Source organism: Vombatus ursinus, unplaced genomic scaffold (assembly GCF_900497805.2).
Source record: "Vombatus ursinus unplaced genomic scaffold, bare-nosed wombat genome assembly UNPS02014770.1, whole genome shotgun sequence".
Lineage (NCBI taxonomy): Eukaryota > Metazoa > Chordata > Mammalia > Diprotodontia > Vombatidae > Vombatus > Vombatus ursinus.
The window spans coordinates 14,805,360-14,823,483 of NW_020954548.1; the positions used below are offsets into that span (position 1 = coordinate 14,805,360).

The following is an 18,124-nucleotide window of genomic DNA, read 5'->3' on the forward strand; positions in this document are numbered from 1 at the left end:
ACCTTGAAGGGACATCCCCATTAAGTGGATGTGATTAGGATGAAGATGCAGGAAGGGAGAGTGAGGAATAGTCTTACAGGAAGAAGGGAACCAAGAACAAACAGTTTTACAAAAACCCAGAAAGGAGAGAAATATTCAAGAGAAGAGGGTGAATAACGGTATTAAATACTGCACAGTTCAGGAAGGATGAATTGAGAAGAGTTTCTCAGATTTGCCGATTAAGAGATTATTGGTAACTTTGAAGAGAGCAGTTTTAGCTGAATGATCGAGTCAGATGCCAAACTGCAGAGGACTGAAAAGTACTGAAAGAAGAGGAAATGGAGGCACCTAATATTAACAGCTTTTAATTTAACTTTATATGAGAAGGGGAAAAGAGGTATAGATAGAAAGGATGGTAGTGAGGGATTTTTAAATATGAAGGGGCCCTGGGAATGTTTGTAGGCAGCTGAAAAGGGGTAAGTAGATAGACAGAGGGTAGGGATGATAGTGAGGGCGACATGCTAGAGAAGACAAGAAGAAATTGGACCAAGAGTTCATATAGAAGGTTTTACCTTGGCAAGAAGAAGGGGTCATGTTTTCATCAAAGACTGGAGTGAAGGATATAGTGGATGACAAGGAGAAGGATGCAAGTAGTGGGCAAGGAAGAGGCTGCCTCAGTTTTTTCAGTGTAGTCTTTATGAGGTCCTTAGCTGAGAGAGAAGGGAGATGGGGAGAAACGTCATAGGAGACTTGAAAACAAGAGAGAAGGTTTGGAACAGCTGCTGTGGTGAGTGATGCAGAGAACTGATTAGGGAGGAGTAGGACGACCTTAGTGCCATGAGGTCCCAGTTGAAGTAAGAAAAATTTGAAGTGGATCCAGTTAGTACTTTTTTGTGACTCCTTCCAACTCTGTTCAGCAGCATGTAAGAGTGAAAGAGGCAGATGGGTAGAATAATCCAGGCTTGAGGTTCGGCAAGGCATGATTGGTGACTGGACAAGGGAGCAAGGAATTGGAGCTTAGAGGATGATGTAGAGTTAAACCGATTTACCAAGGGTTTTGGATTAGTAAGGAGGAGAGTATAGCTAGTGAAAGGTTGATAGCCTCAGAGAATCCTGAGAAGGGGAAAAGAGAGTTGGTCATAGTGAAGAACAAGAACAGGGTTATGGATCCTTAGGAACAGGGAAAGATGGAATGAAATTAAATTACGATTGGATAAAAAAACTTTAATTCATGAATATTCAAATGTAACTTACAGGTGATAGCAAGATCAAGAGTATGGCCATCCCTTAAACAAGTGTTTGTTAATCACCTGCTCTCTGCTAGGCATTGCACTAGGTGCTGGGGTTGCAATAATAAAAATAGGAGAGCCCGTGTCCTCTTGGAGCTTACATTCTGCTGGAATTTATATCTGTATCACAGCAGGTATCTCCTCCTGACTCTATATCTACAGAAAAGAAGTCAAGCTTATTGATCAAAGGAGGCCTGGAAACATGGAGCACAACTTGGCTGTTTGCTTATATTGTCACTGAGCCAAGATAGCTGCCTCTTTGAGCAGCACCATGATTCCATTAGACAATTTATTTGAAAGTGTTTTGAATGCTGGAAAACACCATTCAAATCTAAGAAATTGTTGTTATTTCACAATGAATACCTGGATTATATTCAGTTTCATGACATTCCCCTGCACACTGGCTAGATGCAGGCTTGCTGAAGCTGTGTTCATCAATAATTGATTCTGATTATGCAACAACACCAACACAGTACTTTCCATAGAGAAGGAGCTCTATATGAATATTGGTTGAATTGAATTGAATTGTAGCCTGAAGAATTATAGCTAACACAATTTTTTTTCAAAAGTGCTTACTTTGTGTGGTCTGAGCAAAGCACTTTTAATTCGTAAGATTTGTCTTCTTCTTCCTTTTTCCATTTTCCATTTTTGAAAACTGAGGCAGTAAGAAATGGAAGGGGTTCAGTCAAGGTGACACAAGAGAGCAAGAGATTTCTAAGCTCGATTTGAATTTCAGCTGCCTTAGCTTCCCTACATTCACAACTTAAGACATTTATGGCTTTTCACTTATGTGAAATATTTCTACCAATAAGATGGTATTTATGATGTTTCTTTCCCTATTAAGAGAGAAGGAGGGGAATCCCATTAGGACTAAAGACACTGCAGATAATGTAGCAGTATTTTTGATGGGTCTGTGATCTCTTGGTCTGGGCACTCCCTCCGTAAGTACACATCACAACCTATCAGAACTCACTTGGTAGAGTATTAAGCTGAAGGTCCAGATCCTGAGGGTCTTAGCAGTTTTTCAGCTGCTTTCCTTCCTATTCCCAGTTTATTTAAAGGTTAGCCAGATGCTTATCTTGCATTACTCTCTTCTCCACACCGTTCTCTAATCAGGCAAAGACTATTCCAGGTTTGAATTCTGTATGTATTTTGCAATTTATAAGCTGCATGACCTTAGAAAAATCACTTAATCTCCCTGAGTCTCAGTATCCTGAAATGAAGGGTGTGGACTAGATAATCTCCAAGATTTTTTCAAGCTCTAGATCTCGTGACCCTGGTCTCAAACGCTGCCAATTAATTAATCGAATAACCACTTATCAAGCACCTGCTGTGTGTCAAGCACTATGCTAGGTGCTGGGAATAGAAAGACAAAAATGATTCCGTCCTTGCAATCAAGGAGTTTGCATCATCGTAGGGGAGACAACAGTTACGTGCATACTGAATAAATACAAACTAAATTCAAGGCAGTTAGTGAGGAAGGGCATTAGTATTTGGAGGGATCAGGAGAGACTTCACATAGAAGGTAGTTCTTGAATTAAGATTTAAAAGAAATGAGGAACGGTGTCAGCTACAGGTAAGGAGGCAGTGCATTTGAGGCATGGTGCATAGTCAGTCCAATGACATTTAGACAAAAGATGGGATGTTGCGTGTGAGGAACAGCAAAGAAACAAAAACAGAAACAAAATCCCCCAAACCGAAACAGTGAACCAGGTGCTTAGAACTCTGCCTGGCACATAGTAGGCATTTAAAAATGTTTATTGCTTAGTTAATTGCGTTTTTCTGGAGTTTACAGTATAGTGATATATGCCTTAAAAGAATCACTTTGAATCGGATTGGTTGAAGACTGAAACCAAGGAGATGAATTAGGAGGCCACTGGAAATAATCCAGGCAAGAGGTGATGAGTGCCTGAACTAAGGTGGTGACTGCATGTGAAGAGAGATGAATTGAAGGTGAGAAATGTTGTGGAGGTAGAAATAGCAATGTCTGATTAGATATGTGGGGTGAAGGAGAGTGGAGGATTTGAGATTTTTTGTTTTGTGAACCTGGGAACATAGTGGTACCTTCAACAGAAACAGGGGAACTTTGGAAGAGAGGTGGGTTTTTGGGGAAATGATAATGAGTTCTCTCTTGGATGTGTTGAAGGAGGAAGAAAACAAGTATTTATTAAATACTGACTATGTGAAGAAACACAGCCCCTGACCTCAAGGAGCTTACAATCTAATGGGGAAAGGCAGCAGACAGAAGAGAGCTGAAAAGGGATTGGGGGTGAGATTCAAGATGAAGGTACCTAGTGCTGGGCCATGGGTTTGAATTTAGGAAGCCATGAACAGGCCAGTCTGGGTCCCTGGTTCCAGGAAGAACTTAATAAAGAGAGAAGGGGCCAGGTTTTACAGGAGATGTTTCATTTTGAGAAGGTAACAGGGGTGGTTGGATGTTCTAGGGCTAGGAGGTCCCAGGCACTCAGGTAATTTCCAGGATGAGACCATATGGTTTGGCAGTCTAGGAGGAAATGGAATCATGTAGAGAGGTTTGTGTTGGCAAAGAGAAAGGAAAACTCATTATCAGAGACAGTAGTAGAGGAGGAGATGATGTCAAAGGGATTTTGAGGTGAAAAAGAGAAGTGGAAGCTTGTGGGGGGATGGCAAGGGGCTAATAACCTCTTAGTAAAATATGGGGCAAATATAAGAGGATGAGAAGAGGGAGAGGTATGGGAGTTTTGAGGAGAGAAGATATGTAATAGCTTCTGTGAGGAATGGGATAGAAAATTAAAGAAGAATTAAAAGTTTGTCTTGCTATAGTGAGGGCCCAGTGATGGTTAGGTAACATCATTTTGTAGTGGACCCAGTCAATATGGTTGCTTGACTTCCTCTGGTTCCATTTAGCAGTATGTAAGCAGAAGTAGAGTAGGCTGATGGTAGGTTTGGGGTTTGGCATATCAAAAGAGCTCAGTAGGACAAGGGGACAAGATATTGAAAGTAGAAGATATAGGGTCAAGATTGGGAGTGGATGTCAAAGGAGGAAAGGTAGCAGAGTGATAGCAGTAAAGAAAGAGACTGGAAGTGGCAGTGGGGAGCAAAAAGTATTTTTCCTCCTTTTCTTCCTCCCCCGTTACTTTCTCTTTCTCCTCCTCTCTTTTCCTCCTCCTCTTCCTCCTCCTTCCTGTGCTTCCTTTTCCTCCTCCCCCTATTTCTTTTCTCCATCTTTTTTCTCCTCTCCCTCTTCTTTTCCTTTTTCCTCCTCCTCCTCCTCCTGGACCAAGTCTCTCTGTGAGTGCTATAAAATGGTAGGAGCACATGGCATAAGATGGAGGGAACTTGAGTGGAAAATGCCTAAAATGAAGGGAAGCTTACCAGTTGTGGAATGAGGATTCCAGAGAGCAAAGTGGAAGGGGAGGGAGGATTGGGAGTGGGACCTTGGAGGGGCATCGAGGACGATAGGAATGGGAGAGTGAAGCGGGTAGGTTACTCTTGGGCAGCCAGGCATTAAGTCACAGGGATTAGGAGAGTTACCCAGAGTAGGAGTTGGCTAGCCTTAAAGAATAGTAGTGTCTCATCTCCTCTCCTGATTAAATGTGCTATGTACCTTCTAACCTCCATGCTTTTGCTGATGCTATTCCCTATACCTAGAATGTTCTCTCTCCCCCTCACCTAAAGAAATTGTACCCATCATTTAAAATCCATCTGAAACGTCACCTCCTTCAAGAGGCCTTCCCTGATCCCCTTGGTCAATAATAACCTTCCTTCTTCCTCCTCATTTCACGTTGCAGCTCTTTTTAATGTAATTTAGTATGCTACACGTATGTGTTGTACATATGTGTAACAGTGTCTTATCCTATTGTTTACTAAATTCTCCAGGCACAGGAACTATATCTTACCTAAACTATCTCTCCCCTGCTGTCTAATATTTGTCGAATAAATGCATATGGAAATTTTCTCCTGGTGGAGATGAATGTCAGGTGAATCCATTTCTAGTGCTGGGGACAGGGAACAATCACATTGTAGGCTAACCACACTCTCAGGCTTTCCCCATGCCTAGTTCTATGTCAGATATCATGGGATCTAAGAACTGGTAGGAAACTCAAGCGTGATTTAGTCCACTTCCTTCCAAAGCCTTGAATCCCTCTTAGAATACCTGGGTGATGATAGAATATCATCACCCGGCCTCTGATTTAAGCCCTCCAGGGATGGCCTGCTTTACTCCTCCCCACCTCCTATGTTCTGCCCCTCTTCTCCACCACCACCACTCCCCATTCCACTTTTTAACAGCTCCAGATAAGAGGTATTGTCTAAGGTTGAGAGCTTGGACTTATATTTAGTGATTATCTATCTTTAAGGTTTGCAAAATGTTTACAGATATTACATCGTTTTATCCTCACAACCACCATGAGAGGGAGGTGCTATTATTATCCCCATTTTAAAGACGAGAAAACTGATGCAGGCAGCAGTTAAATGATTTGGCCAGATTTACACAGCTAGTAAGCATCTTTGGCTTGATTTGCACTCAGGCCTTTCTGACTCCAGGTACTGTGGTAACCTGAATATAGATGACCTGTGGTATATCTGTGGCAACCACACCCCCTCAATTTTCTAGTCTCATTTAAAGAACAGAAACAGATTCTTTTAACAAGGCTTTTCAGAAGGGATCGCCATTGCCACAGCTTCTATCCTAGCTGGGGTTTGGAAAATATGGTCACCATAAGAAGATCTAAACATTGTAACAATGAGCTTATTTTAAGAGAAAGAACTCCTAAAACAAACCAAAACAACAGCAATGACAACAAACCAAATCTTTTATCTACTGGAAAAAAACACAGCCTTAAGTGATATTTTAGACTAACTAATCGACTAAATAGACTGACACACACTTTTTCTGACTGCCTTGGCAGAAATGAAAACCCACCCAGTAACCCTTTTCTGCAGGCTGGGAATCACATCTGCATTTGAATAAAAAAAAAACACTCAAACCAGCCCCTTTTAGGAGGGGGCAGGAAGGCAGGTCAGAGGGGAGAGGTGAAGGCTGGGGGATCCTTCCAGCCCAGCCACTGGCTGGGGACACTTAGTTCACAACTGATAGTGAGAAAGTAAGCAAGGAGGAACCTAGGAAGAGAAAACGGCCGAGCTTATTAACAAGAGCTCACTTTTGTCCCCTGGGGACCCAACAGGCAGAAGGGGATGGAAAGAACTCTGGCAGCCAGCCAGAGAGCCAGGGCTCATTGTAAACAGTTGAAGGCATCCTTATAATGCCCCGCTCCTAGGGAGCTCTGAGGCTTTGCTCTGGAAGTTTTCAAAGCAGCAGCAGTCTAGGAGACGACCAGAAGAGAGAGGGGGTGCGTGTGGGGGAGTGCCTGGATGCTTTTATTTATTGATTTTTTTTGGTTCGGTGGGTTAATGGATTTTTAGGACAAAGAAAACTAAAACCGAGCTGACCAGAAAGACTGGAATTTCAGCTCTCCCTCTCTCTTTCTCTCCTTCACTGGATTTACCCCTCACCCCTCAAAACCCTTTTAGACCAGAGATTACTGGGTCAGTGACTCTTATTATCCCTCCTGCTCCAAGATCATCTTGCCTTTTAGCATTGAAAGGAATATCACTACCTGTAAGTATCTTCTTTCTGTCCCCCATTTTGGATTGAGTATGAGTGTTATGTTAACGGAATGCCACAGAGTATATCCTTGTAGGATAATTAACTCTGGTCAGCAGTGCATGAAATGTGCAGAGTTTTGCTGGTGAAAGTTTAATTCTAACCTAAATGGGAAAGGGGGGCAACTTAAGAGTGTTAACTGGTGGTCTCATTGACATTCCTACATTGAAAAATTGAGTGTGCAAGGTTCCATGTTGCTGTTATATTTTTTCTAATGTTCCCCAAATGCTGCTATTTATTACTTGTCTAAGATTTATGACACTCTCCAGTTTCCATTCCATGGCACATATCAATGCAGTGTCTGTTTTGGTATTTTATCCTCCAAAATTTAGATGTGTGTTCCTGGTTCCTTTTGAACTAAGCAAATGTGACAAAGGATGGAGGAATTAGAAAACAATAATAAAGAAAATTCATTTAATGTTCTACTGAGAGGGGAAAAAACTCCAAGACATGATCATTTCTAGACTTTGCTTTGATGACATATTTATACTATTTTTTTTATCATGATTTTGTCTGTTTGGGAGTGAGGTAGAGCTGAGAGAACACAGCTTACTGAATTTAAAAAAAAAAATCTATTCCTAAGCTAAAACTTCTTTTTATCTTTTCACAGATACGTTGGTGATGAGTAAATCACCTTGGCCATTTTTATCACAGAAATTTTCAGGACTTTGTATTTTCAGTCCCAAATAGATCTCTTTCCTCTTAGTGCCATGCTGTTGTAAAGGCTTTCCAGTGTGAATTACAGAGCTTTAGGGGAGAATTTCTTAAGGGTTGTTGGTATTTATGGCTTAAGTCATCTTTCCAAGGAGATTAACTTCTTTTGAATGTCTAGGGCATGCCAGATGGATGTGTTGGTCCAGATGCAGAAACTTTGGGGGATGCATGCAGACACTGCAAGTCTGTGTTAATGTGTGGTGGGTAAAAGATTTCCCTTCAGAATTTGACTACTTCGACATTTTAAAAAATACTTTCTAAAAATGCCATCAATATGCCAACAGTGGGAAGAAGTCTCCCTTCCTCTTCTTTTCTTTCACCCCCACCCCAATCATTATTCTTGGCAATTAAATTCACATTGTTACTCAACTAATATTAAACCTCAGAGTTAAAATAATGAACTTGGTGTCAAACTGATGGATGGAAATGAATTGCCCACAACATAATCTTCCAAGAGCATCTGGCAAATGAGGGAAATTGTATATAGCATTCTTCATTTTGGGGAATGAGCAATATATTTTGAGCAAGAAGATGTAGGGTCAAGTACCAACTCTGTTGCTGACTCCCTGTGTGGCCTCAGGTCACACAGATCACTGCTCTTCTCTGGGTCTCAGTTTCCTCAGCAGTTAAATGAGTAGGGTTGAACAGGCCAGCAGTTTTCAATTTTTTTTGGTCTTAATACCCCTTTTACAGTCTTAAAGGTTGAGGACTCCCAAAAGAGCTGTTGTTTATGTAGGTTATAGCTGTTGTCATACTAGGAATAAAAATGTCTGCATTATTATGAAAATAATTCTGACCTCATGGATTCCCTGAAAGGGTCTCAAGAATCTCCAGGGGTTTCTGACCCACAATTTGAGAACCTCTGGAATAGACCCTTTTCATCTCTAAGTTTTATAGTTGTATGCTATGTATAGTTGTATGACTTGTCTCCCTCCCTTATCTCTACCTTTCCATAATGTAGATAAATAATGAAAGGGAGGGGAATATGCTTGGGAACCATGCCCTTCTACTTAAAGAGCTTGGGTTGTTCTGGTCCCACGTCGGGGATTCCACTCTTTGTTACCAAGAGCCAAGCTTGCTCTGCCTGGGAGCAGACTCAGACTTCTGGTTCTTAGTCTTTTGGGGATTCCTTCCCCAAAGAATGTTAGGATATCTGTTGTGAAGAAGGGAAGGAAAGAGAAGGGGGTGTAGGGAGCTCCTACTATGAGCCAGACACTGTACTAAGTGCTTTTGCAAATATTATCTTATTTGGTCCTTACAACAACCCTGCAAAGTAGGTGCTATTATTATCCCCATCTTACAGTGCCAACAGAGGTTGAGCGGCTTACCCAGAGTCACACAGCTAGCTGTCTAAGGTTGGATTTGAACTCGGCCCAGCACTCTATCCACTGCATTAAAGTCTTTGGATTTTCCTGCCGTTGTTCAGACATCTTTTGGAATTGGTCTTGGATTGTCAGTCTCTGAGGATCAGGAGGTGGTAGGTCACCCTACTGTATGCAACTTTTCATTAGACCACCCATGGAAATAGGAACTGGATCGCCCTCCCCCTTCTCTCTCTTTCTACCCCTCATTATGGTTGCTCTGGGTAATAGTCTTCACAGGTTTGATACTACAGGGCTTTCCTAACACACAAGTGCTGCAGATCTGTGCATGTGCGTGTGCGTGTGTGCGTGTATGGATGCGTGTGAGTGTGGTTGTTGAGTGGGGTGGGGATGATGGCTGCTGCTGTTGAGTGATTGGGGGAAATTCTTAAGCTTTAGCTCATTGCTCCTGAGATTTTCCCTGCCCGTTATCTTGTTCCTCTCTCTCCACAAAGGATGATTAACAAAAACCGAACAAGCGGCCGGCTGGACAGATGTTAACTTTCTAAGGTGCATAATCTTTTGAAATTAGATTTGGTTTTGTCTTCGTAGGAATCATATGATCATAGATTTTGACCTGCAAAGGACCTTAATGATCATACAATCCATTTCCCCCTCTTCATTTTACAGTTGAGGAAACTGAGGCCCAGAGAGACTAAGTCACTTATCCAAGGTCATACAGGTTTGCAAGTGGTAGAAGTGGGCCACTACAATTTGCACTGAAACCCTGTCTCATTAGTAGGAGAATTGCTGTGTTTAGGGAAGATAAAATCTGATATAGAATTGAGTTTGAGGGTATTTTTTTTATTGAAGTTTAAATAGAATTCCCTGTTTCACTTCTGGTACTGAGAAGTTCAGTGGCACAGCCAAGCCAGAGATTGTTGAAGATTATTTCAGAGCCTGAAGTAATTTTTGAGAGCACCTAGTCCAACCTCCTTTATTTTACAGGTGAGGAAACTAGTGACTTGCGCCACGTCCCACAGGGCACACATGGCAAAGCCAGGGCTTTTGACGCCAGATCTAGGACTCCTTCCTCTAGATGATCCTATCACTACTGTCAACACCACTGATTTCAGTGAAGGGCTGTTTCTCTGGGCCATATTATACAGGAGGACACCTCTTTGTTCTTTCTGATTCCAGGTACTGCTGTGACTTGGGAGATGTGGGTGGTCTAGGTGATGGCTGAGGGCAAGGGTGCTTTCACAGCTTGCAACCAGAGCTCCTTTGGATGAGTGATTCAATGATCTTTGCACAGTTAGTCAAGAGTCCTGAACAGAGAGAGGACTTTGGAAGGGGTTGGGAATCCCTCCCTAATGAAGTCTCCTTCTTTGTCTTTATCGACTCTCACTCTGATGTATGTGGCAGCATTTTAGAGGGCTTTAACGGTTGGCTATCCAGACAAGAAGGGCAGCTAGGTGGTGTAGTGGATACAGCACTGGGCTTGAAATCAGGAAGACTCATCTTTCTGGGTTCAAATCTGGCCTCAGACACTCAGATACTGGGTGATGCTGGGTCTGCCTCAGTTTCCTCATCTGTAAAATGAGCTGGAAAAAGGAATGGCAAACCACTGCAGTATCTTTGCCAAGAAAACCCCAAATGGAGTCATGAAGTTGGACACAACCAAAATGACACAACAAATCCAGATAAGAGATTATAGCCCAGATCTGTCAGATTTTCCATAAATGAAGTCTCCAGCTGTCTTAAAGTCATACAATTATGGAATTTTGGACCTGGATCTCAGAAATCATCTACTCTGATCCCTTCATTTTATCCTTCAGCCAATCAATAAACTTTTATTAAATGCTTACTATGTATCAGGCACTTAATGTGCTAGACTCAGCAGGTGCAGAGATAAAATTGAGATAGTCCCTGACCTCAGGAAGCTTACATTCCAAGTAAGGAAATTGAGTTTCAAAGAGATTGATTTGCTTAAACTCAGCCAATTAGGTAATAAAAAAAATAATATTAATTTGTCTTTCTAGAATCATTTACTAAATACTTTCCTCACAGCAATCTTGTGAGGTCATACAAGGATTATTATCCCCATTTAGGCTTAGTGATATTAAGTGACCTGCGTGTGGCCGTAGGAAATGGAAAAGCTGACATTTAAACTCAGATCTCACAACCCCAAGCCCAGTGATCTTTTTAACTCTACTGGGTAGACTGAGAGCAAGTTAGTGTACTCTATCTAGAGAAGAAAAGACTATGTGTACCTTAGAAAAGCCTGGGATTTAATTAAGCTTTTCCCCTTCCTCTGTTAGTGGAGATGATATCACTAGATTTTATTTTCACTTTTATCTCTTTCTTTTTATAGGCTTGATGTAAGGAATACTAACTTGAGTAACTGATAATACTTTTAATGAGTGATAATTAAAAAGATCCTTGGATGTTTGGAGAATCGGGGAGGATAGAGACTGTGTGTTCCAGTGGAAAGGGTGTTGGATTTGGATTAGAGGACCTGGATTCAAATCTTACCTTTTTGACTTCCTAGCTGTGTGACCTGGGACAAGTCACTTACCAACCTCTTTGGGCATCAGTTTCCTCATCTTTGGAGGCTTTGGAGTAAGATGCCACTAATGTCCCTTCCATCTCTGAACTTGTAGTCTCACAAGTCCACACCAGAGGAATTGTCCTAAATTACCAAGACCTTCTCAGGAGCATCCTGTCAGATCTGCCTCCTGGTATTTGACCAGTATTTTGTCACAAGCCAGTTGCTGGGAGAGACCAGTGACCAAGGTGAAGTAAAATAGGATTTGGGCTAAGCTTCTTTCTATACTATGTGCCAAACTTGACAAGAGTCAGAGAAGAGGGTGTGGTAATGGTGAGGCAGGGTTACTCTTACTGATATATTGTGTATATTTTTAGTTGTGACTTGGGGAAACCTAACTTCAACACTTTCTACGCAGTGCACAATTTTAGAGTCTAAATGCATTGTTTTCTATCTAACCTAGTTATGCTTTGTTCCCATGGTTTTGAAATTTAATATTATAGATTACACATTTGAGGGGAAATTTGAATTCCACTTTATACCTTTTCAACATGACATGGTGAGCAAAGGCTGGCTTTGGAGACAGCCTGGATTAAAATCCTGCCTCTGACTCATATGAGCCATGTGACTATGGACCAATCACTTAAAATCTCAAATACCCTCAAGCAAGTTTTTTTTTTTTTTTTTTTTTGGTGAGGCAATTAAGGTTAAATGACTCACCCAGGGTCACACAGCTAGTTTGTGTCAAGTGTCTGAGGCCGGATTTGAACTCAGGTTGTCCTGACTCCAGGGCCAGTGCTCTATCCACTAAACTACCTAGCTGCCCTTAAGTCTTTAAGACATAAATTACAGATAATTGGCTTTGTTGGAAAGAGTTTTTCTCACTGAATGCTTTTTTTTTTTATGAAATCATAGATCCACAACTTAAAAAAAACAAAACAAAATTAAATCTTTTCACATGTTTGGATTTAGCTTGAGATTCTGATATCACCTTGTCTGGACTATAGTAGGAATTCTCTATTCTACTTGGGGTTAGACAATCCGGGTATCAATCTCAGCTCTGCCAGTTACTAACATTGTGAAGGTGGAAAAGTCATTTAACTCTTCTGGGCCTCAGTTTCCTCATCTATAAAATGGGAATGTTGACCTATATGATTTGTAAGATTGTTTTCGAGCTTGAAATTCATGATGCTGTGGTCTTTGGTCATTGTGCATCATCAGAAGCTTGTTTTGTTAGGGGCCTCAAAGGTCCTATTTAGAGTCAGAGGACCTGCACTCATTTTTTTTTTATCTATATAATAGAAAGGTTGGAATAGATGATACTTAAGTTTCCTTCCAGCTCTAAATCTAAAACTACCAAATATTAAGGCAGTCTACTTGCATGCTTCCTTAGCAAAGTATCTGTTGTTGTTGAGTCATTTTTTGATTGTGTCTGATTCTTCATGACCCCATTTGGGGTTTTCTCAGCAAAGGTACTGGAGTAGTTTGCCATTTCCTTCTCAAGCTCATTTTACTGATGAGGAAACTGAGGCAAACAGGGTGAAGTGACTTGCTCAGGGTCACCCGCTATTAAGTACCTGAGGCCGGATTTGAACTTGAGAAGATGAGTCTTCCTGACTTCAGACCTGGTGCTCTATCCACTCTGTCACCTATCTGCCCTGGCAGAGTATCTACTTATATTGAAATACAGCCAGTGTCCCATAGAATAATAGGATGTTGTAGCTGGAAGCGACCTTAGACTCCACCCAGTCCAGAGTCGTCAAACATACTTCCGCAACACTGTGGAGTGCAGCCTGAACCGAATTAAAATGTAATTGAGAATTATTTAACAAAATAAAGTTACAATAAAACATAGATAATATTATAGTTTAAAACTAAGTCACCATGGGCCCGCAGAGATCCTCGCGTACAGTTTAGTAGACCTCATCCGTATTCGAGTCTGAAACCACTGATCTCTTGCAACACCGTTTTAGAGACCGAGGTGCAGAGAGGTGACAGAAGCTTTTCCAGCTAATGAACAGCAGAGCCAGTATGAAAGCCCAGGCGGCTCCCGGTGCCTGTTGCAGCCCTCTTTCTTCTCTATCTTCCTACCTCTCAGATTTCCAGGGGAGAAGAAAAGAGGGAAAAGAAGGTAATGTGACTTTCTCACAGCTCCGCAGTGACCTGGGAAGAGCAGAGACAACCTCCGAATCAGGTGTTCACCAGTCACCAAACTTTGTTCTCGCCTGATTCCTCTTCCCAGCTTAAGTGGAACTAAAGCTTGGCTCGCAGCATCCGAAGGGATTAGTGTGGAGAGAGGAAGAATAATGTGAAAATTGCTCTGTGCCTGACTCTTCAGAAGCTGAGACTTTTGAAAATGGCCCTTTCAGATGGATGTGTAGAAGGCAGAACATTTCATTTTTTTAATCTGATATTCTGCTTCAAATTTGTAGCAAATGCCCCAATAATATTACTATCTCACCTCAAGGAGGTCACTGGTGAAGGGAGAAGACAACAAGCAAACAGATATGTACGAACAAGCTTTATACAGGATAAAAAGGAAATAATTAAGAGAGGGAAGGCACTAGAATGGAGAAGGGTTGGGAAGGACTTCCTATAGAAGATGGGGTTTTTAGCTGGGACTTAAAAGAAGTCAGGGAAGTTGGTAGGTGGAGTTGAGGAGGAGGGCATTGCAGACATGGAGGACAGCCAGAGCAGAGAAATGGAGTATCTTGATTGTGGAACATCAAAGGTGGTCAGTGTCATTGGATCAAAGAATACATGGTGGAGAATAAGATATAAGAAGACTGGAAAGGTAGGAGGAACTAGGTTATGGAGGGCTTTGAATGCCAAACAGAACATTTTGTATTTGATCCTAGTGGTGATAGGGAAGCACTGGAGTTTATTGAATAGGGGGTTGGGAGTGGAAGGTGGTGACATGGTTGGACATGCACTTTAGGAAAATCACTTTTGATGGCTAAATAGAGGATGGATTGGAGTGGGGAGAGGCTTGAGGCAGGCAGACCCACGAACAGGCTACAGCAGTAGTCCATGTATGAGGTGATAAGGACCTCTACCATAGTGTTGACAAAGGAGACAAGGAAGTATATTTGAGAGATACTGCAAAAGTGAAATGCATAGACCTGGCAACAGAATGGATATGTCGGGGTGAGAGATGGTGAGGAGTCAAATAGGCTCCTTCTGTAAAAATGGGATGAAGTCATGAGACCAGAAGTCATGATACGGATGAAAAGCAAACAAAGTAGATATGAGGGAATGGGAGGAATGGAATTTGGAATACTGCAAGGAAAGTGGGCAAAATCAGAGCTCAGAATCTTAGAGACAGAGCAGTTTCAAGTGATCGACAGCATCCAAGATGTATCCTTCCTTGTGTGTAGCAGAAGAGTATAGATGGAGGTTATTGAAGTTGAAGAGGTTGAAGAATTTGAAGCCATGTGTTCATCAATATTGTTGTTGAAGCTATTGAAGATGATGGCAAGAGAAGGCTTGAAGATAACTGTAAGCCATGTATTAAAGTCATTGAGAATCATGGAAATGACTTCTAGGTCCACAGACAAAGGCAGTGACGTTGTGGAGAGGGTGGTACAAATGGATAGTAGGAACTTAGAAAAATGAGATCAAATGAGAATGTGTGTGTGTGTGTGTGTGTGTGTGTGTGTATGTGTGTGTGTATTTGCAAATCTTAAAGAGTGAAATAATTCTTAGCTGTTATTCTAGCTATTAAAAATAGACTTTATTGAGTGATAATGGGAGAATAATTCTCTTTAAAGTGTCAGTAGAGGTAAGAAAGCAGGCCAGTGCCTCCTTCTTTCTTGACTAATGAATTGGGGAATGACGTCCATTGGAGAGAAACTGTTGACACCCATGCTGGATGTGGTGTTTCTATAGAGAATCTAGGTTTTAACTGAGATATGAATATGGAAACAGTCTTGGTGGAAAAGGAGAATTTTCACAATTAAACATGAGCTCCCCAGAGCATGGTGGTAGATTGCAGAAAGGTGAATCAATGGACAGCTGGCTAAGAATGAGAATATGGGACAAGGTTGCTGGGAGAGAGGTTTGCGTTTAGGTCTGTGGTTATAGATAACAAGAAATAAAGACATTAGGAGATTGTAGCAAAAGTTGGAGGTATGTGTGTATGGTAGGAAGAGGCAAATAATACATAAAGAGAAATCTAAGTAGAGGAGATTGAAGCCCAATGTTTAAATCGCAATGTCATTGTGGCAGAATGTCAGTGGGATATGCTACTCACTTGGGTGCATCGTCAGTAGAGTCCAATGTCCCTGTAGTGAATGCTGCTAAAACTTTGCCTACCTGCTTAGTATGATTTTGATTGGGGTGAGCTCTCTTCAGCATTCTAATGGGGAAAAATAGTTTGGCTACCGGTGTTTTCAAAGTCAATGTTAAGGAATATCAAAGACCATGTAGTTCAATGTACCAAAAGAATCTAGTTGTTAGGGCAAGGGAATAAACTTTTATTAAGCACCTAGGATGTGCCAGGCATTGTGCTAAATGCTTTACAAATATTTCATTTAATCCTCACAACTGTGTGATGTAATAATAATGATAGCTAACATTTATGTAGTACTTACCATATGTCAGGTACTGTGTTAAGTGCTCTACAAATATTATCTCATTTGATCCTCACAACAACTCTGGGAGGTAAGTGTTATTGTTATCTCCATTTTATAGTTGAGGAAACTGAGGCAGACAAAGATTAAGTGACTTGCCCAGGGTTATACAACTAAGTCTGTGTTTGAACTCATGTCTTCCAGACTCCATGTTCAATGCTTTATCAGCTGTGCCACCTAGTTGGTAGGAATTATTATACTTTTTATGAGTTTATTACTAGAAAATCTATGACAAACAAGCATATTTCATTACTAACAACACATAATCGAATGTGTTAGATGCAGTTGAATGTTGTCACAAACATGCAAGCTTAAAAAAATCTATTTCAAATTACAGGAAAAGATTCTATCAGACATTTAAAAATTCTGCCAAACATTTAAAGAATTAATTCTGATAGCACATAAACTATTTGGAAAAAAAACAGGTAAAGAAATAGTCCTACTAAATTCCTTCTATGACATAAATGTGGTTTAGATGCCTAATAGGGAGAGCAAAATCAGAGAAAGAAAACTATAGACCACCCTCTTTAATGACTATTGATGCAAAAATTTTCAATAAAATGTTAGCAATGAGATTACAGAAATATATCACAAAGATCATACATTATGACCAGCTGATAATTATATAAGATCATAAGATTATATCAATAGGTGCAGAAAAAGCTTTTGACAAAATACAATACCCATTCCTAGTAAGAACACTGGAAAGCATAGGAATAAGTGGAGCTTTTCTTAAAATCACTAGTAGTATATAGATAAAACCAATAGCAAGCATTATCTGTAATGGGGATAAATTAGAAACCTTCCCAGTAAGATCAGGGGTGAAGGAAAGATGTTCATCATTACCACTATAATTCATTATTGTACTAGAAATGCTAGCTGTAGCAATAAGATAAGAAAAAGAAAGGAAAGGAATAAGAATAGGCAATGAGGAAACAAAACTCTCTCTCTTTGGAGATGATATGATGACATACCTAGAAACTCCTAGAGAATCAACTAAAAAACTAGTTGAAACAGTTTAGCAACTTTAACACAGTTGCAAGATATAAAATAAACCCACATAAGTCATTATCATTTCTCTATATTACCAACAAAACTCATCAAGAAGAGATAGAAAGAGAAATTCCATTTAAAATAACTGTGGACAGTATAAAATACTTGGGACTCTGCTTGTCAAAACACACCCTGGTACTATATGAACACAATTTCAAATTACAGGAATAGCTGCCCTTCCTTTTATCTACTTACCTTTTCATTTTCTCAAGTTCATCTTCCTTTTCTCTTAATGTTTATAATATTCCCATTAAAACAAAACCCTAATATTCTGGTAATGACATTTTATGATCAAATATGTTGACCTCTAGGGGCAGCGAGGTGGCCCAGTGGACAGAATGAAGGGCCTGGAGTCAGACTCATTTTTCTGAGTTAAAACCTGGCTTCAGACACTTACTAGCTGAGTGATTCTGGGCAAATCACTTAACCTTGTTTGCCTCAGTTTCCTCATCTGTCAAAATGAGTCAGAGAAGGAAATGGCAAACCTCTCCAATATCTTTGCCAAGAAAACCTCAAACGGGGTCACAGAGAGTTGGACACAACTGAAATGATTGAACAACAACAATAACATATTTACCGCTATAAAGTCCTTTTCTGATACCTCATTGTGAGCCAGGAGTGACCAGGGTACTAAGCAATTGCAACCAAGTGAGGCTCCTTAGGTGTGTCCTATCAAAGCTTTGAGTGTGGATTCGGTGAAGGATGATTGGTCATCACTTGAGGGCCAGCCTAGCCCAATTCACAAAGGCTCACTGCCAAATGGCTAGCCACCATAGGATGATTTTTTCCCCAGCCATATGAACTCATGAAGAGTATCTATCATCAAGGCACTGATCTTTGTCAGTAGATACAGTGGTCACATTAAGTTCATTGATCTTTTGAAGCAAAGAATGAAGAGGTTGACCACATATGCTATTGTGGACTCTTGTCACCAACATATAACTAATTACCTCTGACGTGAATAA

The 18,124-nt window shown here is 40.7% G+C and overlaps 1 protein-coding gene across 4 annotated transcripts in view; it reads left to right on the forward strand.

The window, feature by feature from the left end:
- Positions 1 to 6,381: 6,381 nt before the first annotated feature.
- Positions 6,382 to 18,124, forward strand: part of FREM1 (FRAS1 related extracellular matrix 1) — a 161,590-nt gene continuing 149,847 nt past the window's right edge. For all 4 annotated transcript variants that reach the window (XM_027863226.1, XM_027863228.1, XM_027863227.1 and 1 more), the window contains exon 1: positions 6,382 to 6,867. The gene's annotated coding sequence lies outside the window, so the exon portion shown is untranslated. The remainder of the gene's footprint in view (positions 6,868 to 18,124) is intronic.